Source organism: Hemitrygon akajei, chromosome 5, assembly GCF_048418815.1.
Source record: "Hemitrygon akajei chromosome 5, sHemAka1.3, whole genome shotgun sequence".
Lineage (NCBI taxonomy): Eukaryota > Metazoa > Chordata > Chondrichthyes > Myliobatiformes > Dasyatidae > Hemitrygon > Hemitrygon akajei.
In genome coordinates this window covers 34,788,096-34,811,657 of record NC_133128.1, presented here as the reverse complement: position 1 = coordinate 34,811,657, position 23,562 = coordinate 34,788,096, and the positions used below count along the sequence as shown (strand labels likewise).

At 39.6% G+C, this 23,562-nt stretch overlaps 1 pseudogene; it reads left to right on the top strand.

The window, feature by feature from the left end:
- The first annotated feature begins 1,934 nt into the window (after positions 1-1,934).
- Positions 1,935-23,562, top strand: part of LOC140727632 (NXPE family member 3-like) — a 41,366-nt pseudogene continuing 19,738 nt past the window's right edge.

The following is a 23,562-nucleotide window of genomic DNA, read 5'->3' as shown; positions in this document are numbered from 1 at the left end:
ACACATTGCATTTTGATAAAATCTGCAGAAAATAAAGTACCCAACAGTATATTTCTATTAATAAAACAAAGCATGGTCTTAAACCAGGGATATACACGTATTTGAAAGCAGTAAAAAAAAGTCGTTTGATGAACTGGCTGCAGAACGTCGCCATTGGTCGCGTTCTTCACTGGCACCATCTTGAAGGAATAATTTTGGTACTTTATTGTCGCCAAACAATTGATACTAGAGCATACAATCATCACAGCGATGTCTGATTCTGTGCTTCGTGATCCCTGGAGTACAAATCAATAGAAAATATAATAAAAATTTAAATTATAAAATCATAAATTAAAAAAAGGGAAAGTAAGGTAGTGCAAAAAAAACGAGAGACATGTCCGGATATTTGGAAGGTATGGCCCAGATCCGTTCAGCAGTCTTATCACAGTTGGAAGGAAGCTGTTCCCAAATCTGGCTGTACAAGTATTCAAGCTCCTGAACCTTCTCCCGGAGGGAAGAGGGACAAAAAGTGTGTTGGCTGGGTGGGTTGTGTCCTTGATTATCCTGGCAGCACTGTTCCGACAGCATGCGGTGTAAAGTGAGTCCAAGGATGGAAGATTGGTTTGTGTGATGTGCTGGGCTATGTTCATGATCTTCTGCAGCTTCTTCCGGTCTTGGACAGGACAACTTCCATACCAGATTGTGATGCACCCTCGAAGAATGCTTTCTAAGGTGCATCTATGAAAATTAATGAGGGTTTTAGGGGACAGGCCAAATTTCTTCAGCTTTCTCAGGAAGTAAAGGTGCAGGTGGGCCTTCTTGGCAGTGAACTCTGCTTGGCTAGACCAAATCAGGTCATTTGTGATATTAACCCCGATGAACTTAAAGCTTTTGACCTGTTCCACCTGCGCACAACCATTGTAGATGGGTTGTGCGATCCGCTACTCCTTCTGAAGTCAACAACCAATTCCTTCGTCTTGCTGATGTTGAGGGATAGGTTATTGTCTTCGCACTATGCCACCAGGTTCTTAATTTCCTCTGTATTCAAACTCATCATTACCCAAGATACGGCCTACAATTGTGGTGTCATCAGCAAAATCATATATTAAGTTCGATGGAGGTTTGGCTACACAATCATGGGTGTACAGTGAGTACAGCAGGGGGCTGAGTACACAGCCTTGTGGGGCACCGGTGCTCAGAGTGATTGTAGAGGAGAGCTTGTCCCCTATTTTTACAGCCTGGGTCCTGTCTGTGAGGAAGTTGAAGATCCAGCTGCAGATCTGGGTGCTAAGACCCAGGTTCCGGAGTTCAGGAATCAGTTTATTTGGAATGATGGTATTAAAGGCAGAGCTGTAGTCAATGAAAAGGAGCCTTACATATGCGTCTTTATCCTCCAGGTGTTCCAAGGAGGAATGTAGTGCCAGAGAGATGGCATCTGCAGTTGTCCTGTTGCTCCCATAGGCGAATTGCAAAGCAGCAGGTTGACCGGTAGGCTATGGTTGATAAAGGAGTTTATTCCTTCCATAGATGCTGCCCGACTTGCCCAGTTCCTCCAGCATTTTGTGCGTGTTTCTGGCATTTCCAGTATCTCAAGTGTTTTAAATTTATTCGCTGTTTTTCCGACTGCCTTTTGTGGAGTCCAGAATTTGCTCACAGTCGTTCAAGGCACAATGTCACTAGACGCTGCCCATTGACAACAAATAACAAAAGCCGTTTCACCGAATAATTTTACAATCCCATGAAGGGTTACTGTTGCTTTAAAATTCGGCTATTATCATATTATTGCAACACGGTACGAAGTCTGAGACCATTATAAACTGCCAGAGTATTTCAGATATGACAAATTATGTACTAAATTATAAACTAAATTACTGGAGTCAATTTGTTCTTTGTGAACTCAGTGAATTTCATCATCTGTAGATTATCTGGAGATGTTCTCGGGATTGTCACTGAACTCGCCTGTTTGGTGACAATAGACTCGTTACAGGGAGTGGTCGATAATGTTGCAAACTTTGGCCGTTGAAGAGCCGAGGAGATTATTACTATTTTCCTGATGGTTCGATCGTTGCCAACTTTACGAGAGGAGCGAAGTGTAATCCGGCGACGGCACCCTATTTTATAGTCCGAGGGAAATAATTACAAATCGCAGGTAATTCAACATCGATTCTTATTCCTTTATTCTAACATTTTTGTAATGTATCCGAAAGAAAAGTCCTAATGAAAGCTGCCGGTTTAATCTCTCAGCAGCAAACTGATGTAGGAGAGGATAATAAAAATATATTTCAGATACTTTTGAATCTCCGGGTAGATCATAGTTTGTTTTTTTTTTGCATGACGCCAAATGTCGAATGAAAATTGAAGATCCGTTGGGAATCTTTCTTGGGTCTCTTGTGCTCGGGGACTGTACCTTTACATTTTGTAACACACGAATAAACTGCAAAGCTCGACAGAAGCAACAGCTCCCGCGGAAACATGAAGTACATGTTCTGTGGCCATAGTTTCTACGGAAACTTATAGTTACAGCACAATACTACATACAAGACATTTTGTTAAAAAGTCATTCAAATTGTAATTTATACAGCGCTTCTTTTAGTGTTTATGTATCCAGGGAGAAATAGAGGAAAAAGTGGGGACTATCCTTTTTTTTCGCGTCAAGTCTGATTTGAATTGCTGTCTTTCGACACTGCCAGCTAGTCCTCGGAATATATTAACGAACGAAAATGTTTCGCAATTCTTCGCAGCTCAGGGTATCGAGGGAATAGCACATCTATTTTGCAACAAAAACATGCCGGATCTGCGGAGAGAAATGGCAGTCGACGATTCGGGTGTCCATTTTCCTCCACAGATGCTACCCCACCCTCAAATTTACTTGGTTCATCTGTGACACATCTCTCTTCTTTCCTGATCTTTTGTTCTCCTTCTCCAGAGACAGACTATCTATGGACATCCTTTACAAATTCACGGACTCTCACAGTTATCTTGACTATACCTCTTCCCTCCCTGTCACCTGAAAAATTGCTGATCCCTTTTCTCAGTAACTCTGCCTCCTGTTCTAGAATATCAAGGAGTTGTCGCTTATCAGAAAATGGGGCTTCCCTTCCATCACTCCATTATCAACGCTGCCCTCACCCATATCTCTTTGATATCACCTGTGTCTGACTCCATCCATTCCACAACTTGTCATAACAAGGATAGGGTTTCCCTTGTCCTCACATACAGTAACACCCCACATGCCTCCATATCCAGCACATCATTCTCTGCAAATTCTACAATATCTAATAGGATCCTACTACCAGGCACAACTCTGTCTCCTACCCCATTACCCCCTCCCCTACTTCCCACAGAAAACACTGTCTGTATGAATTCCTTGTCTACTTGTTGCTCTCCATTGACCTCCATCCCGGCACTTATCCCTGCAACCATGACAAAAACTACACTTGCCCCTACACCTCTTCCCTGACTACCATTTAGAGCCCATCTAGGTGAGGCAACTCTTCACCTTTGAATTTGTTGTGGTCACTTATTGTATCGGGTGTAACCTCCTCTACACCGGCGAGACCTAACACAGATTGGGAGACTGCTTCAACAAGCACATTTGTTCTGTCCTGCCCAAATCCCAGTGACCACCCATTTGAATTTGACACTGCTATTTCCATTCCAGCATGTTGGCCTACGAACTCCTGCCATGATGTGGCCAAACGAAGCTGCAGGAGCTACAACTCAAACTCCAGGGTAAACAACAACATCGATTTCTCAAACTTCACCATGATTCCCCGGTTTTTATTCCCCTCTTTTATTTCCCTTATTCTGGTAGCCCTTTCACCTCATCTGTTTTCCCTAATCCTCATGAACTGCCGAAGACTTCCCTCCAGTTGTCCACCCCCCTCCCTTACTCCACTGTCCTCTCCTATCAAGCTTCTTCCTCAACCCTCTGCATCTTCCACCTATCACTGCCCAGCTTTTCACTTAATTCCCCTCACTGGTCTCACCCATCGCCTACCAGATTGTACTCCTCCCCTTCCCACTAACTTCCTAATCTGGATTCTCTCCGCTTCCTCTCCAGTCCTGATGGCCGATCTCAGCCCATTCCTCTCCATACTGTAGCTGGTGCCTGACTTGCTGTGTTGCTTCCGCATTTTATGTGTGCCAGTGTCTCTTCATGTTTTTCTGTTACGAAGCCACACCTCCTCCTAACCCCCTTCTTTTCCCAATTTCTATGCAGGTCCACAGTAGCAAACTAGTCTCTACCACCACAGTCACCCCACTGAAAAATAATTAGCTCACTTTATCATCCCATTCCCACAGTTCCAGCAAGGAAGAAAGCCTATCCCTCTACCCACTTATGAATTGTGAGATATTTGAAGATATAAACATATTCATCGTTAAAAACAAATCCCCACCATCATGTCCCACTGCTGTACCATTGCCTTTTGAAGACTCTCCTTTACTTTACTGTCACCAAAGAATTGATACTAGAGCATACAATCATCACAGCGATATTTGATTCTGTGCTTTGCACTCCCTGGAGTACAAATCAAAGTAAATATAATAAAAAATGTAATTATAAATCATAATTAGAAAATAGAAAAGGGAAAGTAAGGTAGTCAAGTCAGGTCCGGATATTTGGAAAGTACGGCCCAGATCCGGGTCAGGATCCTTTCAGCAGTCTTATCACAGTTGGAAAGAAGCTGTTCCCAAATCTGGCCGTATGAATCTTCAAGCTCTTGAACCTTCTCCCGGAGGGAAGAGGGACAAAAAGTGTGTTGGCTGAGTGGGTCAAGTGCGGTGTAAAGTGAGTCCAAGGATGGAAGATTGGTTTGTGTGATGTGCTGGGCTATGTTCACGATCTTCTACAGCTTCTTCCGGTCTTGGACAGAACAACTTCCATACCAGGTTGTGATGCACCCTAGAAGAATGCTTTCCACGGTGCATCTATAAAAATTAGTGAGGGTTTTAGGGGACAGGCCAAATTTTTCAGCTGCCAAATTTTTTCAGCTATATTCTTTCCTCATATATTGTGTTTGCTTTTATCCATACTACCTTGGTTGATGGAAAATTAGCAGAATTACCATGGACATTCCTTTAGATGGTAACCAGATTCCAGTCCTCCAGAAGAACCTTATTTGGATCTATGGAAAATATGGTCAAAGTTTTCTCTTTGAATGGAGTGGAATGGAAGAAAGCGGCATCCATCATCAGGTTCCTCCACCATCAAGACTATGCACTTTTCTTATTATTACCATCGAGCAGGAGGTACAGGACCCTCGGGTCCCACACCACCAGGTTCAGAAACAGTTATTGGCCTACAACCATCAGGCTCCTGAACCACTGTGGATAACTTCATTCACCTCAATGCTGAACTGATTTGACCACCTACAGACTCACTTTCAAGGACACTATACATCATGTTCTCAGTATTATAGTTTTGTATTTGCACAATTTGTCTTCTTTTGCCCATTGGTTGTTGTCAGTCTTTGTTTATGTATAGTTTTCCATAAATTCTAATGTATTTCTTTGTTTTCCTTTAAATGCCTGCAAGAAAATGAATCACAAGGTAGTATATGGGGGCATGCATGTACTTTGATAATAAATTTACTTTGACATCAAAGCTGTCAGGATAAAATTGTTTGTCTTAAATTTATTTGAATCATTTAAATTTCAGATTTGCTGAAAAGAAGTTTTAAACAGACCAATGGGCAAGGGAGCACATCAACCTTCCAATATGAATGACCAATGTAAAATCAAAGTGCCTCTTTATTTCAATTCCAAGCAGCTCCTTTACATGTTTCTGGTATCGCTGACACTGCTTGTGGTAATTATAAACTTACAGCTCATCAAGGTGTGTAAAATGGTATTCTGAAAAATCGATCAAGTAAACTGAGCATGAAGAAACAATATTTAAAAGCTTTTCTTTTTAACACCAGATCCAAGAGGAAAGGATCAGATTGTTCATAGTTCTGTTGTAGCCATTTTGACCAGGAGCTGTGTTTCTCCCTGTTCACCTTGGTGGTTTATGAGAGCAGGGAGAGGGCCCAGATGCACTTTTGGAGATGTATGAGAATGTCATGTCCTTTTACTGCATTCCTTTTTAATTACATTTCAAATGTAGGCATGACACCACCACTTCAATGTCGCATTGGGATCTGGGTAGTGAGGATACGTCTTCCTGCTGAGTGTTAAAGTATTAGTGGGAAGCAGGCATTTTGATTCATGGTCCCCATGTCCTTTGGTTTAGCAACTAAGAGCAAGTGAGCTAATTTTATTGTACTAAGATTATCCAGTTTTAAATCTCTTAAATAACACAATTTCATTCTGATATCCTCCTCTATTACATGACTTCAATGTTGAAGAACAGAGGTAGTGGTAGCATTTCAGCACATAGATTCAGTCTGCCAGTTTGCCTTCTGTTGTCTACATTTCTGCTATTATTACTCACAGGGATTAAGTATTTGGTGTTCTTAGATATTTCAGACTGGGAATAAGTTGCTCAAATTATTGTTCAGGAAACACTTTGAATAGTTAAGTTTACAAATGATGTAGGAAAACTAATTTTGATGAACAGCTCAGTAGATACCCTGTGGTTTCTGATACTTTGACTAAATTATTTCCCACTGTGTAACCTTGACTATACTTTCAGGTCACTTGACCAGTAACGTGGTGTCATGATAAAGTCCCACCCTGTTGTTTTTTACTTTTGCCATACAACAGAAGTTATTGGGCAGTGATCAGGTATAGAAGCACTGTGTAGATTGTTTTCTTTTCTCTCATCAACTCTGGAATTCTGTAATACCTTTACCCAGACAGGAACTCACTCTGGGGCACCTTCAGTCTGATATGTTTTCAGAAGTACCACGTTACTTGAGATGGGTGTTTCTTATGGATGCTGCAATCCTCAAAGGAAGGCACAACTTCAGTAACCCTGTTCTTCTCTGGTCTCAATGTAACTTCATCGAGAAGACAGTGGGATTCATAGCTCTGGATAGTCTCTCTGAATTCCCTTGTGGTTGGCAGATAAATCTTCTAGGAACATCTCAGATGCCAACATAAGATATTCAATACTGAATTATTTTTCTTTCCACAGTCAGATATACATTCACTTTCTCAATCAGACTCCCAATGGAGCAGGTATCCACCTCTAAAGAATTATTCCACAATACAGCAAGACATGGAAGTGCTGAAGCCTGATTGGACACACAAGCTGTTGCAGTACGGCTACCAGAGTCACAGCTTTACCCCTGAGGAAAGATCAGAAGGTGCAGCTGTATTGAAAATGATTGAGTGGCCAAAGCCCTCGAACTCCAGTGTACCTTTCCGGAAAAGCAGCAACCCATCACTTACACATTTTGTTATTTTGAATTCTGGAAAGACTTTCTATGTTGGAGATCAGCTACAGGTGATAGTGCGTATGTACGATTTTGAAGGAAATCCGAAGCAATACGGGGGTGACTATCTCCAAGCCCGGATCCATACTCCAGAGTTGAAAGCCGATTCAGCAGGAATGGTTATAGATCACCAAAATGGAACTTATCACATCAATTTTACTTTATTCTGGCCAGGAAAAGTCCACGTGTCTGTTTCACTGGTTCATCCTAGTGAAGGAATCCAGGTACTTTGGAGACTTCGTGAAGAACAGCCATTTAGAGTGTTTTTGTAAAGTACCTTCAAATATGGGGCTATTTCAGAGACTACAATATGCAATGCATTTTCACCTCAGACTAAACCACTTTGTAACTTTACTGACCTCAGGACTGGAGAGCCTTGGTTCTGTTACAAACCAAAAAAGCTTCTCTGCTCTTCTCGTGTCAACTATGACAGAGCAGGATATGTAAAACTGAATTTGAAGGGGGAAGATATTAAATTTTTCCAAAGGTATGCTATTTATTTCCTTTCAATTATAACTTAGTTTCTTGATTTAGCAAAACTGTAGCAAGATTGCTATGCTGACAATTTTTCTTTTTGGTCATGTATAATCTGGATCAGTGGATAAATGTGCTGAAAATGGCAAATGTAATTTAATGCAGACAAGTACAAGTTGTTGCACTTTGGTAGGACCATCTAGGGTAAGTCTTGCACAGAGAAGGGTAGAGCACTGAGGTGTACAGTAGAACAAAGGGATCTGGGAATACAGGTCAATAGTTCTTTGGAAGTGCTGTCATAGGTTGATGAGGCTGTAAGGTAAACTTTTGGTACATTGGTCTTCATAAATCGTAGTATTGAGTACAAAGTATTGATGCTATGTTAAAGTTGTATAAGATGTTGGTGAGGCCTAATTTGGAGTACATTTGCAGTTTTGGTCACCTACCTATAGGAAAGATGTAAATAAGATTGAAAGAGTACAGAGAAAATTTACAAGATGGTGCCGAGTTTAGAGGATCTGAGTTATATGGAAAGATTGAATAGCTTAGCACTTTATTTCTTGGAACGTTTGGAAATTTGATGGGGATATATAAAATTATAAGGGGTATAGTTAGGATAAATGCTAGCAGGCTTTTTTCACTGAAGTTGGGTGGGATAATAACTAGAGATCATGGGTTAAGAGTGAAAGGTAAAAATTTAAGGGGACCTTCTCTCAGAAGGTCATGAGAATGTGGAACAAGTTGTCAGTGCAAGTATTGCATGCAAGCTCGATTTCAACGTTTAAGAGAAGCTTGGATAGATACATGGAAGGTAGAGGTATGGAGGACTGTGGTCCCAGTGCAGGTCAATGGACGTAGACAGTTTAAATGGCTCAGCATAGGCCAGATGGGCCAAAGGGCCTGTTTCTGTGCTGTACTTTTCTATGACTGACTAATTGATTCTCAAAGATCTAACCTAGATGAAAGCCTGCATCTCCAAGTCACCACCCAGCTAACAGGAGTCACCTGCTACACATTTCCAACTCATCACCTGCAGCCTATTTAAACCCAACTCTCATCCACAGTCCTTATTCACCCATCGAATCAGCCAGTCACAACCAGCTGCTTCTAGTCACTGTAACCTTGTTGCCTTGTTGTGTTAAGTATGGGTTCTCTCTTGTTTTGTGGCCCCTCATAGCTTGTTATTTTGCAGGAAAAGTTATCGCCCACTGCTAGGTCATCTCTGCTGCTTTGCATTTGGGTCAAGACTCCTGTATGTTTCCTGACAGATGAGTGAACCAGTGATTGACCTGCAGAGCTTGCTATCCTAAAGAAAGTAGTCTGTCGACAGGCACACACAATCCTGAAGCAGCAGGAAGCTATTAACTCTATAAGTCTCCATTTCAGTACAGCAATCCCACGACACTCAACCTCCTCCCTGATTCCGGTGCCTGAACGCTTCAACTGATCCCCAGTGCCAAGCTGCGACTTCCTGTACCAGCTGGCCTTGCATTTCAAGCTCCGGCCATCTCTGTATGTTACAGACTGAGCCAAGACTGCCCTTGTGTTTCTCTCATGATTAGGTGAGCTCTGGCCTGCACTGCTGTGAATTGGGACAATAAATCGTAATATGCTGCACACACTTTAGGTGTGCTGAATTCAATCTTATACATGGTCACAGCCTGTCCTGAGGCTTTGTAAATATTCTCATTTTCTCCAACAAATTGACCTTCAACATCGCAAATTTGTTTAATTTCTCTTAGTCTTGGCTTCAAGGACACTGCTTCCAGCTGGACTCATGTTGTTTTCCAAGTGTGCAAACCAGACAAAAAACAACATCAAATTCAATTCAGCTTTTCAACAATGGAAGCAATTCAATTCTTCATCTATTCAACTGAACCAAGTGATCGAACTCTTCATACAAACACCACTACACAGCTTACAACTTTATTTAGTCCAACTGGACAGGCAACACTGGCCATTTGAAACAGTGTTTCAAATCCAAACACACAGCATATATCAACAAAAGGTCATTACTTGCCATGAGCTGTTCCAGGCTGCAGTGATCCTAACTTCTTGGATACATTTGAATGCTGATGCTTATTTGGTATAACTGTTGAAAACTATTTTTCTGTTAGAAATGAATCAGAAAACCTAAACCAAAACTAAAACAAAAATAATTGCCACTACTTCTGACCACTAGGGATTTGTTATACTTGCATGACCTGCTCCCAGTTACAATAGTGAAATCCTTCATTCAATCCTTAATTCGCAATTAGCAAACATAATTTTAAAAAGATGAGACTTAAGCATACCCGAGTGTAAGTTAAGCATAATTAAGCATTATTCAGCATTATTCAGCATTATCACAACGATATTGGGTGATCAGCAAAAGATATAGATCCACCAGTCCCAAGCTACAAACTGCCGCAAAACAGGCAAGGATACTGAACTTATTCACCCCACTCACATGACCAGTTACCATAATAAACATAGTAAATGTGCAACACAGAATTCAATGCAGTTAGGGGATTGATACATGGCTCCTACAATGGGCACATCTTTGCCTTCTGCCGTAAAGTGCCTGACCCACTTGAGTGCTCAGTCATTATTTTGATAAAGCCTCCAGTGATGTCACCTTTGAGGAATTCATTGGTAAATGCAGGACAAAATACACCCTGTAACACAGCCAAAGACCTTTAGAAAGTGCTTGACCAGTAAGTCTTGAAAATATCTAGTCAGGAAAGGGTGGAGAGCATAAACATGGATTGCACATGGAAGTGGCTGGTAGCCTCACTCGGAAGTGTTTATTAGTGTAATCTACCTAGGTCAAATTAACATTCTGCACCTAAAGTGTACCACAACCACAGTCCTTAGATCATGGGTGATAGAGTTTCCGTTGCCACTAGGCAATTAAACTTTTATGATTTTAAATAGGGTGTACTAGACTTCTGAAATTCTTGAAAAGATGCAGGGTAATAAGTTTTGTATGCTCTGACTGTAAGGGCCAGTGTTTAATATCTCAGCTCAGAACAATCATGCATGAGCTTACTTCCTTCCCTAACTTCTACAGTCACTCAGATTTTTTGAACCTCACAAGGAACATGCACACACCAAATGTGACAGAGCAAAATACAAATAATCATTGTCTGAATGGATTGTACTGGTTTAAGATGGCAGAACTCTAGAGCAGGCAATGTTATTTCAGATTGTTTCTTGTCAGCTGTATAGACTTATTTACAATCAGGCGAAAAGACAAATCAAAACTTGCAAAATGCTAGAAGAACTCAGCAGGTCAGGCAGCATCTATGGAAGTAAATAAGCAGTCGAAATTTCGAGCAGAGAGTTCAAAGTTCAATTCAGAGCAAAAGCTGGCTACTCGCCCTTTGAGCCTGCTGTATATTTGAAAAAGATCACCGAAAGCCGTTGATGAGAAAATCAAGATTTGAATAGCTCAGACTCAGCAGAAAGCAGCTGATTGGGCAATCGAGGTCAGGTGACCAAGCAGTTTGAAAAGCTCAAACAAATAAATAGAGGGTTACCTCAAGTGGGGCGGCCTGTGGAATGCAGCCAGTGAGTGAGTGGGCCAGTGAAGGAGTGGAGATTTGAGGCTTTGACTCGAGAGGCTTTGACGAGAAGAGGCGGAGGACAAGCTTGTTCCCAGTTGGTCTTTACAATGCCTCCTGAGACGGTGATGTGCCTGTACTGTGAGATGTGGAAGTCCTGGGGGAACTCCCCTCTCCCGCAGAGTCATATCTGCCAGAAGTGCTTGCGGCTGGGCAATCTGGAAGACCGTGTGAGGAATCTGGAGCAGCAGCTGGATGACCTTCGACTCATAAGGGAGAATGAGGCAGTCATAGATGAGAGCTACAGGGAGGTAGTCACACCTAGGCTGCTGGAAGCAGGTCATTGGGTGACAGTCCGAGGGGGGATAGCAAAGGTGACTAGACAGCTCGTGTAGAGCACCCCTGTAGACATTCCCCTGAATAATAAGTCTACCGTCCTGGATACTGTTGGTGGGGACAACCGACCAGGTGTGAGCCACGGTGGCAGGGCTCTGGCACTGAGTCTGACCCTGTGGTGCAGAAGGATGGGACGGAGAAGGGGAGAGCTGTCGTCATTGGATACTCTATAGTCAGTGGAGCAGACAGGAGATATTGTGGATGTGAGAAGGACACCCGCATGGTTTGTTGCCTCCCGGGTGCCAGGGTCCGGGATGTCTCTGACGGGGTGCATGACATCCTGGTACGAGAGGGAAAGCTACCAGAAGTCGTGATACATGTTGGTACAAACAACATAGTCAGGAAGAGGGATGAGGTCCTGAAGTGTGAGTTTCGGGAATTAGGCAGAAGTCTGAAGAACAGGACTTCAAGGGTGGTGTTCTCAGGATTGCTGCCAGTACTACGTGATAGTGATGGTAAGAATTGGAGGAGATGGCAGTTGATTGCGTGGCTGAGGAGTTGGTGCAGGGGGCAGGGTTTTAGATTTTTGGATCATTGGGATCTCTTCTAAGGAAGGTGGGACCTGTATAGATTTGATGGGTTGCACCTGAACTCGAGGGGGAGCATTTTCCTTGCTGGTAGGTTTGCTAGCATGGTTCAGGAGGGTTTAAACTAATTTGCAAGGGGATGGGACGTGGAGCGATAGAGCAGTGAAAGAAGTGCATGGAGTAAAGCCAGATCTAACATATAGAGAGGCTTTGAGGAAAGAGCAGCAGAATAAAGGGTATAAAGGTAGTAAGGTAGAAGGGCTAAAGTGCGTGTACTTCAATGCAAGAAGCATCAGGAACAAACGTGATGAACTGAGAGCTTGGATACATTCATGGAATTATGATGTAGTGGCCAGTACAGAGACTTGACTGGCACCAGGGCAGGAATGGATTCTCAATATTCCTGGATTTCAGTGCTTTAAAAGGGATAGAGAGGGGAGAAAAGGGGGAGGAGGGGTGGCATTACTGGTCAGGGATACTATTACAGCTGCAGAAAGGGTGGGTCATGTAGCAGGATCCTCTCGAGTCAGAATGGGTGGAAGTCAGGAATAGGAAGGGAGCAGTTACTCTACTGGGGGTATTCTATAGGCCCCCTGGTAACAGCAGAGATACCAAGGAGCAGATTGGGAGACAGATTTTGGAAAGGTGCAAAAATAACAGGGTTGTTATCATGGGTGACTTTAACTTCCTTAATATTGATTGGCACTTGATTAGTTCCAAGGGTTTAGATGGGTCAGAGTTCGTTAGGTGTGTCCAGGGTGGATTCCTGTCACAGTACGTTGACAGGCCGACTCGGGGGAATGCCAAACTAGATTTAGTATTAGGTAACGAACCAGGTCAGGTCACAGATCTGTCAGTGGGTGAGCATCTGGGGGACAGTGATCACCACTCCCTGACCTTTAGCATTATCATGGAAAAGGATAGAATCAGAGAGGACTGGAAAATTTTTAATTTGGGAAGGGCAAATTATGAGGCTATAAGGCTAGAACTTGCGGGTGTGAACTGGGATGATGTTTTTGCAAGGAAATGTATTATGGACATGTGGTCGAGGTTTAAGGATCTCTTGCAGGATGTTAGGGATAAATTAGTCCCAGTGAGGAAGATAAAGAATGGTAGGGTGAAGGAACCATGGGTGACAAGTGAAGTGGAAAATCTAGTCAGGTGGAAGAAGGCAGCATACATTAGGATTAGGAAGCAAGGATCAGATGGGTCTATTGAGGAATATAGGGTAGAAAGAAAGGAGCTTAAGAAGGGGGCATGAGAAGGCCTTGTCTGGTAGGGTAAAGGAAAACCCCAAGGCATTCTTCAATTATGTGAAGAACAAAAGGATGACAGGAGTGAAGGTAGGACCGATTAGAGATAAAATTGGGAAGATGTGGCTGGAGGCTGTGGAAGTGAGCGAGGTCCTCAATGAATACTTCTCTTCTGTATTCACCACTGAGAGGGAACTTGATGATGGTGAGGACATTATGAGTGAGGTTGATGTTCTGGAGCATGTTGATATTAAGGGAGAGGAGGTGTTGGAGTTGTTAAAATACATTAGGACGGATAAGTTCCCGGGGCCTGACTGAATATTCCCCAGACTGCTCCACGAGGCAAGGGAAGAGATTGCTAAATCTCTGGCTAGGATCTTTATGTCCTCGTTGTCCACGGGAATGGTACCGGAGGATTGGAGAGAGGAGAATGTTGTCCCCTTGTTCAAAAAAGTTAGTAGGGATAGTCCAGGTAATGATAGACCAGTGAGCCTCATGTCTGTGGTGGGAAAGCTGTGGGAAAAGATTCTTAGAGATAGGATCTATGGGCATTTAGAGAATTATGGTCTGATCAGGGACAGTTAGCCTGGCTTTGTGAAGGGCAGATCATGCCTAACAAGCCTGATAGAGTTCTTTGAGGAGGTGACCAGGCATATAGATGAGGGTAGTGCAGTGGATGTGATCTACATGGAGTTTAGTAAGGCATTTGACAAGGTTCCACACGGTAGGCTTATTCAGAAAGTCAGAAGGCATGGGATCCAGGGAAGTTTGGCCAGGTGGATTCAGCATTGGCTTGCCTGCAGAAGGCAGAGGGTCGTGGTGGAGTGAGTATGTTCAGATTGGAGGGTTGTGACCAGTGGTGTCCCACAAGGATCTGTTCTGGGACCTCTACTTCTTGTGATTTTTATTAACGACCTGGATGAGGGAGTAGAAGGGTGGGTTGGCCAGTTTGCAGTCGACATAAAGGTTGGTGGTGTTGTACATAGTGTAGAGGATTATCATAGATTGCAGAGAGACATTGGTAGGATGCAGAAGTGGGCTGAGAAGTGGCAGATGGAGTTCAACCCGGAGAAGTGTGAGGTGGTACACTTTGGAAGGACGAACTCCAAGGCAGAGTACAAAGTAAATGGTAGGATACTTGGTAGTGTGGAGGAGCAGAAGGATCTGGGGGTACATGTCCACAGATCCCTGAAAGTTGCCTCACAGGTAGATAGGGTAGTTAAGAAAGCTTATGGGGTGTTAGCTTTCATAAGTCGAGGGATAGAGTTTAAGAGAAGCGATGTAATGATGCAGCTCTATAAAACTCTAGTTAGGCCACACTTGGAGTACTGTGTCCAGTTCTGGTTGCCTCACTATAGGAAGGATGTGGAAGCATTGAAAAGGGTACAGAGGAGATTTACCAGGATGCTGCCTGGTTTAGAGAGTATGGATTATGATCAGAGATTAAGGGAGCTAGGGCTTTACTCTTTGGAGAGAAGGAGGATGAGAGGAGACATGATAGAGCTGTACAAGATATTAAGAGGAATAGACAGAGTGGACATTGTTTTGGAACCTTTAGCTATTGCCATTCGTGAATCACCTAATATTTTGGGTATTACCCGTGGGGAAGGGACATATAAGTTATCATTATATGCTGATGATTTGTTACTATACATATCTGACCCTGAGAGATCTATTCCTGCTATTTTGTCCTTGCTTGCTCAGTTTAGTAGCTTTTCTGGTTACAAACTGAATTTTAATAAGAGTGAATTATTTCCATTAAATATGCAAGTTCCAATTTATAAACACTTGCCATTTAAAGTTGTCACAGATCATTTGACTTATTTAGGTATTAAAATTACCAAGAAACATAAGGATTTATTTAAAGTTAATTTTTTTCCTTTAATTGACCAAATTAAGCAACTTGTTCCCAGGTGGTCCCCATTATCTTTGTCATTGGTTGGTCGAATTAATGCTATTAAGATGATAGTGTTACCCAAAATTTTATATTTATTCCAAGCATTACCAATTTTTATTCCTAAATCTTTTTTTGATATTATTGTTATTGACTCTAAAATATCTTCGTATCTGTGGCAGAATAAAAATCCTAGACTAAGCAAAAAATATTTACAGAAGCCTAAGATGGAGGGTGGTTTGGCTTTGCCAAACCAGAGATTTTACTATTGGGCAGTCAATATTCGATATTTAATATTTTGGACACAAGAATCGATTATAGCATCTTGCCCACAATGGGTAAATTTGGAATGTAAATCTGTACAAGACTTTTCGTTGTTTTCAAATTTAGGATCTTCACTTCCTTTTTCTTTATCTAAATTGAATAAACAAATAACTAATCCCATAGTTAAACATACGTTGCAAATATGGTTTCAATTTCGTAAATTTTTGGCTTGAATAAGTTTATCTTATCAAGCCCTATTATATCTAACTTTTTTTTTCGGCCCTCTTTTATGGATCAAGCCTTTGTATTATGGAAAACAAAAGGTATAACATGTTTTCGTGATCTATTTTTAGATAATAGTTTTATGTCCTTTGAACAGCTATCTAATAAATATAATTTACCTAAAACTCAATTTTTTAGATATATGCAAGTTAGAAATTTCTTGAATAATATGTTACAGTCTTTTCCGAAATTATGTCCAATGGACATTACGGAAAAATTTTTAGCTCTGAATCCTTGCCAGAAGGGTTTAGTAGCCACCATTTATAATATGATCATGAAAATACAGCCAGAAGTATTAGAAAAAATTAAGAAGGAATGGGAAAAAGAACCTCATTGTCTTATACCCAGTGAGCAGTGGGAGAAAATTTTACAATTAGTCAATTCCTCTTCTATTTGTGAGATGGTACAATATTCTATATTGTATTATATAATAACACAATATTCTATTTGTGAGATGGAGAAGTGTGAGGTGGTACACTTTGGTAGGACAAACTCCAAGGCAGATTACAAAGTAAATGGCAGGATACTTGGTAGTGTGGAGGAGCAGAAGGATCTGCGGGTACATGTCCACAGATCCCTGAAAGTTGCCTCACAGGTAGATAGGGTAGTTAAGAAAGCTTATGGGGTGTTAGCTTTCATAAGTCGAGGGATAGAGTTTAAGAGATGCGATGTAATGATGCAGCTCCATAAAACTCTAGTTAGGCCACACTTGAGTCTCAAGATGGCGCTCATGGAGTAAACCGCATCTAGGCTTTGCTCCAAACCTTTTACGTTTTTTTTAACCTACAAACACCCCTTAAACTTATTTTAAAGGGGTCTAAACATATAGATTTTTTTTAAAAAACTATCTGAATTACTCTCAACTCGCTGAAATGTCTAAAGCAAAAGAACCGAAACAGACGAGAGAACCGTTAACTTTAGAAGTTGTTGTGAAGTTTATAGACGCTAGATTTGATGAATTGGAGAAAAAATTACTTGGAAGATTCTCAGAGTATGACAATCGTTTGAGATCACTCGAAGATAAGTTCCTGACCCTTTCACGGGAATCAAATGAACAACATGCAAGCATTTTGGTTCTTGAAGAAGCTGCTCGTAAGAAGGATCGTATAATTGAAAAAATGCAAGAAGAGCAAACTTCGACGATCCAACAGATAGATCGCTATAAAGCTAAAATTACTGATTTGGAAAATCGTTCTCGAAGACAAAATCTTCGGTTAATTGGAATCCCGGAAAAATTTGAAAGCGGTGATCTGACCGTTTTCTTCTCCAAATTTCTAGTGGATGTCCTGGGCGAAGAAGTCCTGGATAACCCCCCATTAATCGATCGGGCACACAGAGTATCCAGATATCGGGCAGATTCAAGTCTGAAACCACGGCACATAATTCTCAGGATCCATTATCCTCACATCAAAGAACGACTGATTCGTGCGGCTCGTAAAAAAGGTATGATAACTTATCAAAATTTTAATTTTCGCATTCTGGAGGACTATAGCCCCGAAGTACTACGGGCTAGGCTGGCTTTCAGATCGGTTATGTCGGATTTTCACCAGAAAGGCTACAAGCAAGCGTTGCTGTTTCCAGCACACCTGAGAGTCACCCTTCAAGATGGATCTTTTCGGCTGTTTAAATCGCCAGCGGATGCTCAAGGTTTCCTGGAACAATGACATTTGATCGGGCTGATCAATGTAATCTAGCCTATAGATTTGGATCTGCTATAGATTGACGTTTGGGTTCTTTTTTGATACGGTTCATATGTATTTCTTATATATGATTAAAGCTCTCTTTTTTCTACCGGGTTTATTCCGATTTCATATTTTTATATATTACTAACCGATTAATGTTGAAGATGACCTATTAGGGTTATTTTTTTTTCTTCTTTTTTTTAATCGATATACGCTCTTTTTTTACATTTTTAACATTTGAATATTAAGATTTGGAAGAATAAAATGGCGTTTCTTCTTCCCGACAGACTCCAGTGTCTGTAGCGTCATAACTGTTTTGATCTGTTCGAAAGTGTTAAACCTTCATTTATTGTTTTAATTTTTAACCCTTTTGATAATATACATTTATAACACTAATTTTATATTTTAATTTTTCCTATATCAACCCTTTTTTTTATAATGTGGGTTGTTTGTATTTTTTTTAACTTTGTTACGTCTGAGTTGCCGTCTTGAGACAAGGGGGTAATTTTAGTATTAGATCGCTCGCTTGCCTCTGTTTGGCTTTTTTCCTGGGGTTTTGAGGGTGGTGGGAGGGAGATTTTTCTTTTTTTTCTTTTTTCTGCTTGCTTTTTGCTTAGTTTTACTTCATGGGCTTATATGAAACTACTAAAATGGCTGCGGTGCTGTGACTTCCGGCTTCCCTTTGAACTTATTTCCCCCTTCCGAGTTCATGAGTTCACTTTTCTTTTAAACCTATATGTTAACTGTAATATGTATTGTCAATATGGATAAGACTATTAACTTTGTTTCTTGGAATACTAATGGTTTAAATCATCCGATTAAACGGAAAAAAGTATTCAAAGTATTCCATAGAATGAATGCGAATGTTATTTTTGTACAAGAGACTCATGTTAGGAAGGTGGATAGTCAGAGGTTGTTTAGGTTTTGGAAGGGCCAACAGTATCACTCAAATTCGCAAGCCAAAGTGAGAGGTGTTTCTATTTTTATAGACTCATCAACTGCTTTTATACATTATGAAACAATTTCAGACCCGCAAGGTAGATTTTTGCTTATTACTGGGTTGCTTTTTAATCAAAAAGTTGTTTTAGTTAATGTTTATGCTCCAAATACTGACTGTCCTGAATTTTTTAAATGTTTATTTACATCCTTTCCTAATCTGAATCAATACAGATTGATAATGGGCGGGGATTTTAATTGTTGTTTAAACCCTTTGATGGATAGATCCAAACCCATTCAAACTTTTCCGAACAAATCGGCTTCTCTTATTAATTCTTTTATGATTGATTCAGCTATCTGTGAAATCTGGCGTTTTCTACACCCTAATGATAAAGAGTTCTCATACTTTTCCCATGTGCATCATAATTACTCAAGGATTGACTACTTTTTCATTGATCAGCACTTCCTTACAGATGTCATGGATTGCAAATACGACTCTATTGTTATATCTGATCATGCACCTTTGAAGTTATCTATTAAGGTGACGGATTCACATATTAGTACTAAAAGTTGGAGGTTTAATTCTGTTTTACTGCAGGACTCTGACTTTATTAACTTTATTAAACAGCAAATTGATTTGTTTTTCTCAATAAATTCCACAGCAGACATCTCTAGTGGAACTCTCTGGGATACTTTTAAGGCATATATTCGTGGACAGATTATTTCATATTCTGCCGGAGTTAGGAAACGAACTAATTCTAAAATATCAACATTAGTTGATAAAATTAAGGCAATTGATAAGATTTATGCATTGACCCCTAGTAAAGAACTTTATAAAGAAAGGGTGGAACTTCAAATGGAGCATAGTTTATTATTAACCTCTTCGATTGAAAGTCAGTTAATTAAATCGAAAGCTCAATTTTATACATATGGAGATAAGTCTGGTAAATTACTAGCTAACCAATTGAAAATTGTTTCGGATAAGCGACAAATTACTAAGATTCGTAAACAAGATGGTACTCTGACGATTGATCACAAAGAGATAAATACAGCCTTTCAAGATTTTTATAATTCTTTATATCAATCAGAATGTACTAAAGACTCTTCTATAATGAGTGAATTTTTAAGGAAATTGAATATTCCAAAAGTAACTGCTGAGGATAGTGTATTTTTGGATACACCTATTACGGAGTCTGAAATAGAAAAGGCCATTTTCTTAATGAACTCGGGTAAAGCTTCGGGCCCAGATGGTTTTTCTGCAGAATTTTTTAAATCCTTTTCTTCTATACTTTCTCCTTGGCTTTGTAAAATTTTTAAAGATGCATTAAGTATAGGTAAACTACCACAATCTTTTTATGAAGCTTCTATTTCTTTAATTCTTAAAAAAGATAAAGATCCCACTGAATGTGCATCTTATCGGCCTATATCTTTGCTGAATATGGATTTTAAGATTTTTAGTAAAATCTTGGCTATTAGATTAGAAAATATATTGCCTCGGATTATTTCTGAGGATCAGACTGGATTTATTAAAAATCGTTATTCATCTTTTAATATTAGAAAATTAATTAATATTGCTTATACTTCTTCATCTAAAATCCCAGAATGTGTCATCTCCTTAGATGCCGAAAAAGCATTTGATAGAGTCGAATGGTCATATTTATTTAATACTTTGCAACATTTTAATTTTAGTTCAAAATTTATATCATGGATTAAATTAATATATCAGAAACCTTTAGCTTCTGTTTTCACTAATAATCAAAGATCCCCTTTTTTTCAGCTATTTCGGGGTACAAGGCAAGGTTGTCCTTTAAGCCCTTTATTATTTGACATTGCTTTGGAACCCTTGGCTATAGCTATTCGTGAATCACCCAATATTTTAGGTATTACCCGTGGGGAGACGATGTATAAGGTATCATTATATGCAGATGATTTGTTATTATATATATCTGATCCTGAAAGATCTATTCCTGCTATTTCTTCTTTGCTTGCTCAATTTAGTAACTTCTCTGGGTATAAATTGAATTTTAATAAGAGTGAACTTTTTCCATTAAATATGCATACTCCAATTTATAATCGGGTACCATATAGAATTGTTACAGACTATTTTACTTATTTAGGTATTAAAATTACTAAAAAACATAAAGATTTATTTAAAACTAATTTTTTGCCTTTAATAGATCAAATTAAGCAACTTGCTAATAGGTGGTCTCCACTATCTATGTCTTTGGTAGGTAGAATTAATGCCATTAAGATGATGATACTACCTAAATTTTTATACCTATTTCAAGCATTACCAATTTTTATTCCTAAATCTTTTTTTGATACAGTTGATTCTAAAATATCGTCGTATTTGTGGCAGAACAAAAATCCTAGGTTAGCTAAAAAATATTTACAGAAGCCTAAGAAGGAGGGCGGTTTGGCTCTACCAAACTTAAGATTTTACTATTGGGCAGTTAATATACGGTATTTGATATTTTGGACACAAGAATCGACTACAGTTGCTGGCCCACAATGGGTAAATTTGGAATGTAAATCTGTGCAAGATTTCTCATTGATTTCAATCTTAGGATCTTCACTTCCCTTTTCGTTATTTAAAATGAATAAACAGATAACTAATCCTATAGTCAAGTATACATTACGAATCTGGTTTCAATTTCGTAAATTTTTTGGTTTGAATAAGTTTATACTGTCAAGTCCTATAACAGCTAATTACTTTTTTCGACCATCTTCCATAGATCAAGCCTTTTATTTATGGAAAACAAAAGGTATAACATGTTTTCGTGATCTGATTTTGGATGATAACATTATGTCCTTCGAACAATTATCTAATAAATATAATTTATCTAAAACCCATTTTTTTAGATATCTACAAGTTAGAAATTTTTTATATAATGAACTAAAGTCTTTTTCGAAAGAATGTCCATTGGACATTACAGAAAGAATTTTAGCTCTTAATCCTTGTCAAAAGGGTCTTGTTGCTATCATTTATAATATGATTATGAATCTACAACCAGATATATCTGAAAAAATTAAGAAGGAATGGCAGGAAGAACTGCATTGCCCCATTTCTACTGAGCAATGGGAAAAAATTTTATTATTGGTAAACTCATCCTCTATATGTGCTAAACATACTCTAATACAATTTAAGGTCGTACACAGAGCTCATATGTCTAAAGATAAACTTGCTCGATTTTACTCGTATGTTAATCCAACCTGTGATAGATGTCATTCTGATATAGCTTCGTTGACTCATATGTTTTGGTCCTGTCCTTGCTTACAAAACTATTGGAAAGATATTTTTAATATTATTTCAAGAGTTTTAAATATTAATCTCCAACCACATCCTTTTACTGCAATTTTTGGCCTACCAATGATAGATAATAAGTGTTTATCCGCTTCATTCCAACGAATGATTGCATTTATTACACTAATGGCTAGAAGATCCATTTTACTGAATTGGAAAGAAGCCAATCCTCCAACAGTATTTCAGTGGTTTTCCCAAACTATTTCCTGTTTAAGTTTAGAAAAAATTAGAAGTGTGGTTTTCGATTCTTCAGTTAAATTTGAGGAAACTTGGAGACCATTTATTCAGCATTTTCATATGAATTAAACGGTCTGATCCTGAACCTTATTGTCACTATCCTGAATTGTGTGGATGGAGGTTGGGAGTCATAGGCACTACTGTATATATATAACATTATGCGATTGCCCATGTTGGTTAGTTTTTTTCTATTTAGTTGTTTTTTTTTGTTTTTTTTTTGGGGGGGGGTTTCTCTTAATCATTTATATTATTATATGAGTTTGAGAGATTCTATGTATGGATCAATATATATTTGAATGTTTATCAATCTACTATGTACTCTCAAATGTCTTGTAACAATATTTTTCTTCTGTTTTTTTTTAAAAACTAATAAAAAGATTTGAAAAGAAAAGAAAGGCCACACTTGGAGTACTGTGTCCAGTTCTGGTCGCCTCACTATAGGAAGGAGGATGTGGAAGCGTTGGAAAGGGTACAGAGGAGATTTACCAGGATGCTGCCTGGTTTAGAGAGTATGGATTATGATCAGAGATTAAGGGAGCTAGGGCTTTACTCTTTGGAGAGAAGGAGGATGAGAGGAGACATGATAGAGGTGTACAAGATATTAAGAGGAATAGACAGAGTGGACAGCCAGCGCCTCTTCCCCAAGGCACCACTGCTCAGTACAAGAGGACATGGCTTTAAGGTAAGGGGAGGGAAGTTCAAGGGGGATATTAGAGGAAGGTTTTTCACTCAGAGAGTGGTTGGTGCGTGGAATGCACCGTCTGAGTCAGTGGTGGAGGCAGATACACTAGTGAAATTTAAGAGACTACTAGACAGGTATATGGAGGAATTTAAAGTGGGGTTTATATGCGAGGCAGGGTTTGAGGGTCAGCACAAGACTGTGGGCCGAAGGGCCTGTAATGTGCTGTACTATTCTATGTTCTATATAATTGTAATCTCAGCACCAAATTCCTGTTCACTCCCTGTACTTGTACAAAAACTCCCAGATCGCACTGTACCTCAGAGTCCTGTAATCTCTCAGCGTTTTGTTTATTTTTCTGCCAAAATGGACAACTTCATATTTTCTCAATTGTACCACATTGCTACATCTCTTTGTAGTCTTTGTGTGTCTTTTCACAGGTTACATTCCTGCCAAATTTAGCAATCATTATTTCAGACCCTTCATCAGCATCCAAAATGTAGAAAATTGATGACCAGTATCTTGCCAACTAGGAAAATATCTATTTATGTTAAATCTTGGTTTCCTGTGAGCCAGCTAATCTTCTATCTGTTGTAATATGTTCACTCTGGACTTTTGAGCTTTTCTTTATCTTTGACTACGAAGGAGGTAATCGATAAATTTACTTTCTAACTTGATTGACTATCAGCAATTCATCCAGCTGGAAGTCTGAAGGGCAGCATCTGTTG